Source organism: Hibiscus syriacus, unplaced genomic scaffold, assembly GCF_006381635.1.
Source record: "Hibiscus syriacus cultivar Baekdansim isolate YM2019G1 unplaced genomic scaffold, ASM638163v2 tig00110343_pilon, whole genome shotgun sequence".
NCBI lineage: Eukaryota > Viridiplantae > Streptophyta > Magnoliopsida > Malvales > Malvaceae > Hibiscus > Hibiscus syriacus.
In genome coordinates this window covers 26661-35976 of record NW_024062694.1, presented here as the reverse complement: position 1 = coordinate 35976, position 9316 = coordinate 26661, and the positions used below count along the sequence as shown (strand labels likewise).

Below are 9316 nucleotides of genomic sequence, written 5' to 3'. Positions count from 1 at the left end.
GCCAATGAGATTTTGGTCAAGCAGGTAACCAACTAACTTCAAGGATGACTCGATGTTCTTTCGTTCTTTAAATTTCAGGAAGAACGAGGGAAAATCGAGAGTTTCAACAGTGAATGGGGCACGGGGAGAGTTGCAGAGGGGATGGTGGTAAAATTTGGGTTTTTTACTTTTAGGCTAAAATATTAATATTAATATTTTATTTATTTATTTTTTATATATTCAAATTTTATAGAAAAACGAAAAAAATATAATTAGGGACACGGTCAAAAATGAATGAATAACGATTTTTATTAACGGTCTTTACATCCCGAGCACCTAAAGTGTTAATGTATGTAACGTTAGGCACCCGGATGAAAAAAAAAAACGTATCAACTTATTTGGTACAAATGGTATAGTTTGGACACTTAATTTGGGTATTAAGCCAAAAATAAACTTAAAAAAACTTCTTACTCCATACCCATCAATCTGTTAAGTACCCCATCAAGATGCACCAGGAATAGCAGCTGCAGCATATGTGCTCGGATCCTGATTTAACGGCATAGCATATCCGTAACCATAAGCACCGTACCCTTGCCCTTGGTAATATCCTCCATTCCACTGATTACCCGAATCGCCTCTCCACTGTCAAAAACCGGTATTGAGAAGTAACACAACCGATACCAGAAGGGTGGGTATGCATCTCCATCTTCAGGAGACTAACTACTCATGCTCTGTTATACTATTACCGGTGATAGATGATCGGCATTTTGCAATGAGCAAGGCAGCAACAAATAGGCCATAAGACAGTTGCCTAGTAAGAATATCTAGTTTAGTATAAATTTACCTGTTTGTTTCCTACATTGCGACCCCAAGAAAGACGGACAGTCTGCTTGCCTATGGTTGTCCCATTCAAACTCTGGATTGCTTCCTCGGCATTCTTCCTGCAAAGTACACACATTAAATAATATAGGCACTTTGAGTAGATAACAAATTAATAATGAACCCACATGCCAAGACACGGATTGTAAGAAACCTAGCAGTCTGCATCACTCAAGTCAAAATGTGCACCGATACTTTGATGATATTATCACTAATGGAGCTCCAAATACGAATCTTTAATGATAATTACCACACTTAAACAAATAGTAAAGTACAATGTGGGGAAGTTAAGTACAAATAGAGAGGCACCTGTTCACAAATTGCACAAACCACATCCTTTTCCAGGTGGTATTTGACATAGATGATCTCACCAAACTGTGAAAAGGGTTGTTTCAGATCATCATCAGTAACATCGGAGTCAAGTCCTCCAACGAATATCTGCAACAAACATAACTTCATAATCAATGATACATATAGGGGAGAAGATAGCAACGAGGGAGGGAGGACTAACGGTAGCATTATTTGAATCATTGTCGTATTGAGAACCTTGCCCTACAGCACCATTTGATGCATATCCACCAGACAATACCACAGCTAACAAAAATAAAAATGAAAATATAATGATTCAATTAAAACTCACATCAAGCTTTAAGATACAGATAGAATACATTCAACATGATAGAAGGATTAAGGAAAATTCTGGGATCTCCATGCTAAAGAAACAGAAAAAAGATCAGATAATGAACATTTGAAATAGCATACTCCAACATATGAACGAATCCTGAGACAAAGACTATTCTTTGAAAGAAAATGGAAGGACAAAATCACATATGACACTTAAGTCAGAACCCATTAATCACCAATTTTACTAATGAATAGATCAGGATGTTGCACCAAGGTTGAAGAGAGGAAGATTTAATCCAAAGGCCAACCAAGCATATTAATCACCGTGGCACTGGCAGAAATCATACCTTGTGAAGAATACTGTTGCTGATATCCAGATGCTTTCTTGGAGTAGCAACACCGATTCTCATAGGCCTACTTAAGCAATATTCACCATTCAAAGCAGTCATAGCCCTTGACCTTTCATTTTCATCACCAAACCTAACAAAACCGTAACCTTTTGAACGACCTGTATTTGAATCAATAACAACTTTTGCTCCTTTGACAGATTGAAATCTACTAGAAAAGGTTTCGTGCAATATTGTATCAGTTACATCTGCAGCCAAATCCCCTACAAAAATCGATAGGTCAGAACCCGTTTCAGGTTGCGTTTCATTCGCACTGAATGAAGCCCAATTGAGACGAAAAGGCTGCTCTGTATTTGGCATTAAAGAGCCATTATAGCTTTGCAAGACCTTTTCTGCTGCTGCCCGTGTGTGAAACTCCACGAATCCATATCCTTCAGACTGACCAGTTTGCTTATTGCGTATAATCTTGACAGAAGAAACCTGGATTTTGAAAGGCCAAATGTCAGAAACAAAGCACTTTTACTTACAGGAGCCTGTCTTATGGATAAGATACAGATCAGCATAAGATACACAATGAGCAGCTAATCTTCAAAAGAAATAAAACCAATAAAATTTTTCATAGATTTCAACACAATGGGCTGCAGGGAGGTATTGGAGGAGTCTTGAAAGATTCGGAATGTTCTACTTTATATACCTTTTCTTTTGCGGTGGGACCTGGTCCTCCCATGTTAGCTGAGCTGAAAGCTATTAAACAAGGGATGATCTATTCATTTCTTCCGAATGGGCTTTGAAGGGAAGACTAATCCTTGAGACAGATTGTAAAACAGCAGTTGACTGGATTTTGATGCCATTTCTGCCCCTACTTTTTCAATACTTTAGTTGGGGAAATTGAGGCCTTAGTTTCTGCTAGGGGTATTATTGTTAGATGGATTCCTAGGTCATGCAATTGGGAGGCTGATAAGCTAGCAAAAGAGGGTATTGGTTGATGTTTGAGCTTTATGGTTGTTTTGGTTTGTATTATATTTCGGACAGTTTATTTAGTAAGCTGCAATCTTATGTAAACATGGTTTTTTAATATAATGAGGTACTCTTTTCCTCCTTCCGCTAGTTGCCTCTTTCACAAGAGCCAACTATGATGGTTTTTAATGAGACCTCCTATTCCTATAAAAAAAAAAAGAACAGTAAAATATACAAAATCTTGTGATCCTCTTCTCAATGCTTCTTTTCTGCAGTGAAACTTTTTTAAGTATTACAAGCAAAGAAACGAAGAAAGCTTTCTACAAGATCATGGTACAAGAGAGCAGTTCTCACAAATAAATAGTTCCAATATAAGTGGAGCACTTCCTTCAAATGCTGTCCGTAACTTTTCACATAATCAACTCCGTGACCTTTGAATCAAAAATCAAGAGGATTCTATTTCCAGTGTCTATGAAAGAGTTATCTAGATCAAATATCTTATATTAAGAAGTCCATGTAGCTAGGCAAAATGCAAGCAAAATTGATTGACATATGGTCAACCTCAAACCACACCCCAACCCACTTCCCAAATTAACACCCAACAGGAAAAGGTATTCCATTTATAGTTATAACACAACCTTCACACACAAGCCAGATGATCGATTATCCACACATGAACCCAGATATAGAAAGAAAGTGCAAGCTGAAAGAAAGATTAAAGCATTATACTGTCAAAAGGCAATGGGTGAAGAATAGTAAAAGGTATACGTGTTCCAATTATTCAAACCAATAGCTCTTGTACCTTGTTAAATTACATGAACGATTTTAAAAATCTTAAAATGATAAGAAAGGATCCAGCCATTCTATTAAAGTTCTAACAAGAACTAAATGAGACCCTGCTATTGCTTCAGGTTTTGATGTGAATTGTGGGTTTTTATTTTACTAATGAAGCAACTTATAATTCATGTTTCTTAAATGAAATGCAAGCCGGCTTTAACCAGAACCTGATCCTCTAGACTCAACAGCATTTATTCAGTATTACCTTATTATGGCAAGTAACAAATGTCTATGGATCTGTTTAGCTTGAATAGAAAAACACCGTCTTTAGATAAACGACAAACTTGGGGGGGGGGGGGATTACCCTAATTAGACAAACAAATGTAAACCAGTAACTTATATTTTCTTATATCTTGTGTATGAATTAAACCACAAATTGTCTACAATTCACTTCATTAACCAATTACGGTGCATTTTTCTCTATCCTAACAATCATAAGACCAATTTAATTATAGGAAACAAGCTCTTAACTGCAACCCATTTCATAAATCCTCTTTAATCAATCAACCAACCATCACTTTCTCTAATCTAGCATAAGCCTTGAACCTTAAGTACACTAAAACCCCAGGAAACAATAGAAACAAAAGGATCCTATAAACCACCAAAGAGATCTAAAAGTAAGATTCACATGTAACAAAACATCCATCTACAATTTCATGATATATATTACTGAAGATCCACATGTAACAAAACATCCATCTATAATTGATATATATTACTGTTATCGTTCTTAGTTTTACCTCTCCGGTTTGAGAAAAGCAACCATGGAGATAAGTCTCGTCCATCCAATGAGCAAGGTCACCAACCCAGATCGTTTTAACCTCATCCGAGTTAGACCCTTGTTGTTGCTGCTTCTGCGAGTAGCTTTGCTGATGGTACGGGCGCTTACCTTGCTGCTGCTGATATTGTTGGTACTGGAAATGAGGATTGTTGTAAGCCAAATAATGGTGAGGGTACATCATCATCTGCTGCTGCATCATTACCATCGCAGCCGCCGTTGGGTACTGCATGGGGCCCATCCACTGGGCCGCAGCCCACTGCGACCGCTGTTGTTGCGGCGGCGGCGTCTGCTGCTGCTGCTGTTGTTGCTGTTCTTGTTTTGAGTTCAGATCAGTACCGCTGGTTGACTGCATCTTGACGTACAGATAGATAAGACGACCTGATCTAATACTTTGGATCTTCTCTCTCTTTGTTTTCTCTCTTCTCACCGTTAAGAGGCGAACGAACGAGAGAAAAGGGAAAACAAGAGGAGGAAAGAGGGAAAACTGTTGCCTGAAGAAATGTAAGTTTATAGGGAATCTCTCATGAAAGGCGGGTTAATATACGGCTAATATACAGTATTACTGGATACATTAAAATGTATTTAATAAATTCGGTTTAGCGGTACCTATTATGTTGACAACTAATAATGTTTTAGGTAGAAAAATATGAAAAACTATTAAAAAATTTGGTAACCGGTAAACTTTGGTTATCGGTAAGTATCTATCATTTTTATAAAAGTGTCCAAACTTTTAACATATCAAGTAAATTTTACCGGTTTTGTCATAATGAATCTGGTTTTGTCATATTTTTACCTGTTATATTGTAAATTATCTATCCTTTTTATAAAAGTGTTCATACTTATTTCACTGTGAAAATATATTTATTATTATCTTTAGTTAATATTGTTAAATTTAAAATCTAAATAATATTTTATAAAATATCAAAACAATCAAATAATTTTTTGTGTAAATGAAATTATTAAATTAATATTGTAGGTGGAAAACATGAAACACTATTAAAAAAATTGAAACATAAATTACATAACTTTCAAAAAAGTATATATCATTTTATAAAAGTGTTCATACTTATTTCACTGTTGAAAACATATTTATTATTATATTTGGTTAATATTGTTAAATTTAAATTCTAAATAATATTTTATAAAATATCAAAACATCAAATAAAATTTTGTGTAAATTAAATTATTAAATTAATATTGTAGGTGGAAAACATGAAACACTATTAAATAAATTGAAACATAAATTACATAACTTTAAAAGCAGTTTTAAATCCTAAAAAGTGTCGATACTTTAAAAAATATATCGATCCAAACGATATACCATGTAAAAATATGATAAAACCGGTAACAAAATGATAAAACCGGTAAATTAAAAGGTCGATACGTTATATAAGGATCGACACTTTGTGAATTTAAAAGAGAAGCAGTTATAGCGCCTATAATGTGTCGATACTTTAAAAAAATATATCGATCCACAACGATATAACAGGTAAAAATATGATAAACCGGTATCAAAATGATAAAACCGGTTAAAATGATACCGGATATATTGAAAGTGTCGATACTTTCGTAAGTACGTGTAATAAATTATCGACACTTTCAAAGAAATAGGTAATTATCCTTTCGAAAGTATCGACACCTGACATAAAAGTATCGACACTTTGTATTTGTATCGATTAAATATAAATAACATATCCGATGAAAATATAAAGGCCATAGCTAAATATCCTCTGAAAAAAGATAGAACGGACGAGTTTTGAAATCGAAGAGTAATTGTTGCTGCATTTCAGAAGGCGTTTCTAAAGCGAAGTTTGTTTGTTTGTTGCTGCAGTCGAATCGAAAAGTATGTTGTCGAAACCCTAATTTTTATTATTACAGTAATCGCGATAGGGTTTTTTATGTGTTGTTTGGGGTTTTGGAGTAAGGAAGCATTTGGGACCGATTGCAGGTAGAAATAGATATTCAAGGAAAAATATAAATGTCGATACTTTTATTAAATATTATAGGTAGAAAATGATATTATAGGTTGTATAAATGTGCCGACACATTTTGGTGTGGCCATTCAAATTCTTTTGAAGAAAACCGTTTTACCACAAGAGTAGTTATCTATATTTGTATATTGAAAAGTGTATGTAACAAATAATTTGATTTGCGTAAACTGATATGAAGGAAAAATGGAGTCAATGGGTTGGAAAATTGTTGGTGGAGCAGATTACTTTGAAATTGAGGCCGAGACTCGAAAGCAACCAAAGGGTGGATATAGTACTTCTAGTAAGTATCAATGTATTTTTGTTATTATTGTTGAAATGGTAATTGGATTAAAGTATCGATAAACTTTAAATTGATTACAAATTTTAAATGTTACAGTATGGCCGAATGCAAAAGGACGAAGGGAGATGGCACACAGAGCGGTTCGGTATGTAAAATGAAATTGACATTGAGTAGTATTAGTATTTAGGTTATGTATTGATTAAGAAACGTTTATGTTTAATATTAGGTGAAAAAAGATGTGAGGTCCAAATGGAATTCAATGAGTGATGCTGAAAAGGAACCTTACATCACACAGTCAATGAATGATAGTAAAGAATACAAAGAACGGAGGAAAGCACATGAAATAAGGTATTCATTAAACTTGTAAATACGTTGATACAAAATATATAAGAACTATAACATTATATATGTTAAAAAATGTAGGAAGTGTCGACAAGATGCGCATTAAAAGGGTGAATTTATTAATTAAACACCTTAAGGAGAAGGGTCAGTTGAATGTGCTGGGAGAAATAGGTTTTGGATCGTTGATCGGAGTAAGGGATCGACTATTCGGAGGGAATTGTGTCGATCCTTGATGGCACAATTTGACGTCAGTCAATGTATGGCTAAGTATGGTGATTATTCATTCCCTCTGGGGGTATCGACTGCTGCTGCCGTATTGGGGGTACAAAACAAAGGCAAAAGTGTTATAGAAGTCTGTAGGAGTAAGAACTGGAAAGCACTGCCTCCAAATATGGTTTGAATCATAAGGTGACATATGCTGAAGTTGAAGAGGATATCAAAAGTGGATCTTACTGGGGGGATGAGCTGAAGGCCCGAGTTCTATTGTACCTTGTCGGGATATTTCTTTGTCCAACAGGTGATACGTCAACGAACAAGGAATATATGAAGCTCATTTGCGATGAAGGCTTGAAGGGTGAATTCATTGGGCTGAATATATCCATTCGAGATTGATTGAATCAATAATCACCTTTAAAAAGGGCAGCCAGAGATACCTCAAAGGGTGCATAGCAATCTTAGAGGTAAATGAGTTGAATCACTTTTTTGTGTTTTTATATAAAAATATAAATTTTATTATAATGCAGGTTGCACTGTTCGATTTTTGGTCGGGCTGTGAGGCAGTGCCGGCTTATGAAAGAACCGGAGTGGCACGCATCCGTGCATGGGGAAGGAAGAGGTGGTTAGAGTGATGGTGAAGTTGAAGTTGGATAGAGGGAAGAAGCAAGAAATGGTAATAAATGTAATTAAATAATATTAAGAATATAATCAATGTCTTAATATTGTAATTTAATTTAAGGTTATTGGCAAGGATGTAGAGGAGGCAGTGGAGGCAGAGGAGAAGAAAGGAGGGATGGTTGTATTGGGGGATGACGGTGAGTGGGACGACGGTGAAGCAAAACAGAGTAACTTCGACATTTTGATGTCTGAATTGGTGATATCAAAAAAAATCCAATTTGAAATCATGCAAAGACAATCAAGAGTCGAAGAGAAACTTGATCAAGTCGTAGAGAAACTCGAGAGAGTCGAAGATACACTCGAGAGGCATAAGGGGGTAGTGGAAGGAAAAATAGATGGAGTGGTGAAAGAAGTAGAGGTGTTGAGGGGTGAAGTGGTGAAAGAAGTTGGGGTGTTAAGGGGTGATATTAAGATGGTGACGGGAGAAAAATTTGAGGGAGTGGTGAAGGAGGTTGTGGATTTGAGGAGTGAACTTACGGGGGTGAAGGGGGTGGTTGATAAATACTCGGATGAAGGAGCTCAATTGAAGGGTGAAATAAAAGAGATGAAGAGCTATGTAGAAAAAAAAGTACGATGAACTGAAAAAATATGAAGAAGAAAAGAGGGAGGAGGAAGAAGAAGAGATGGAAGAAATGAGGAGGAAGGAAGTCGATGTCATTTATACACCGGAGAGTGTTATAGCAGCAGTTTTGGATTCGGAATGTCCTGCACCCAGAAGAAGAGCAGAAGGTAAGTTTAATAAAAGAATACTTAATTTGATTTTATTATGTTGTTGTGACAAAAATTTGTATGCAAAATTGTAGGTTGAAAAAGCGGATATTCCAAGCGGAATTGATGACATCGAAGCTGCAATTTGTGATTATTTATGGAATAGCGAGTTAGAATCGGGGTACGTGAAATATATTGTTTTGTGAGTGATATTTAAATATTTCATGAAACATTAATCCTAATGATTCATACAGATATTCTGTAACTCAATGGGAAATCAATTCGCTACTGTATACGACGTTGCAACGTTGAAGCCTACGGAATGGGTTGGTGGTGTGGTAAGTAGAAAGTAGAAAATGTTAAAACTTATTGAATATGTTCTGATTGTGTAATTAATTTTGTTAGGTTATCGATTTGCTCGCCTGGACCATATGCTACGATTCTCAAAAGTCACTCCGGATGATTGGCTACCTTCCATACCTCTTAGTAGTGAGTTAAATTAATAAATATTGAAAAGTAGTGTTATAGACGGTAAATTAATAATGTTTGTTGCGTAATTACAGCAACAGGCGTTGGAAGCCAACAACAAAGAAAGTGTTGAGAGTATTTCTACCTTCTAGGGTGTCATATTGGATAACTATGTGAAATTCACCGACTGTGAGAAGGTAAGACACCATACCAATTGCAAATGATGTTT

At 35.6% G+C, this 9316-nt stretch overlaps 1 pseudogene; it reads right to left on the bottom strand.

Moving 5' to 3' along the window:
- Positions 1-475: 475 nt before the first annotated feature.
- LOC120120640 lies at positions 476-4871 on the bottom strand (annotated as a pseudogene).
- Between the last annotated feature and the right edge of the window lie 4445 nt (positions 4872-9316).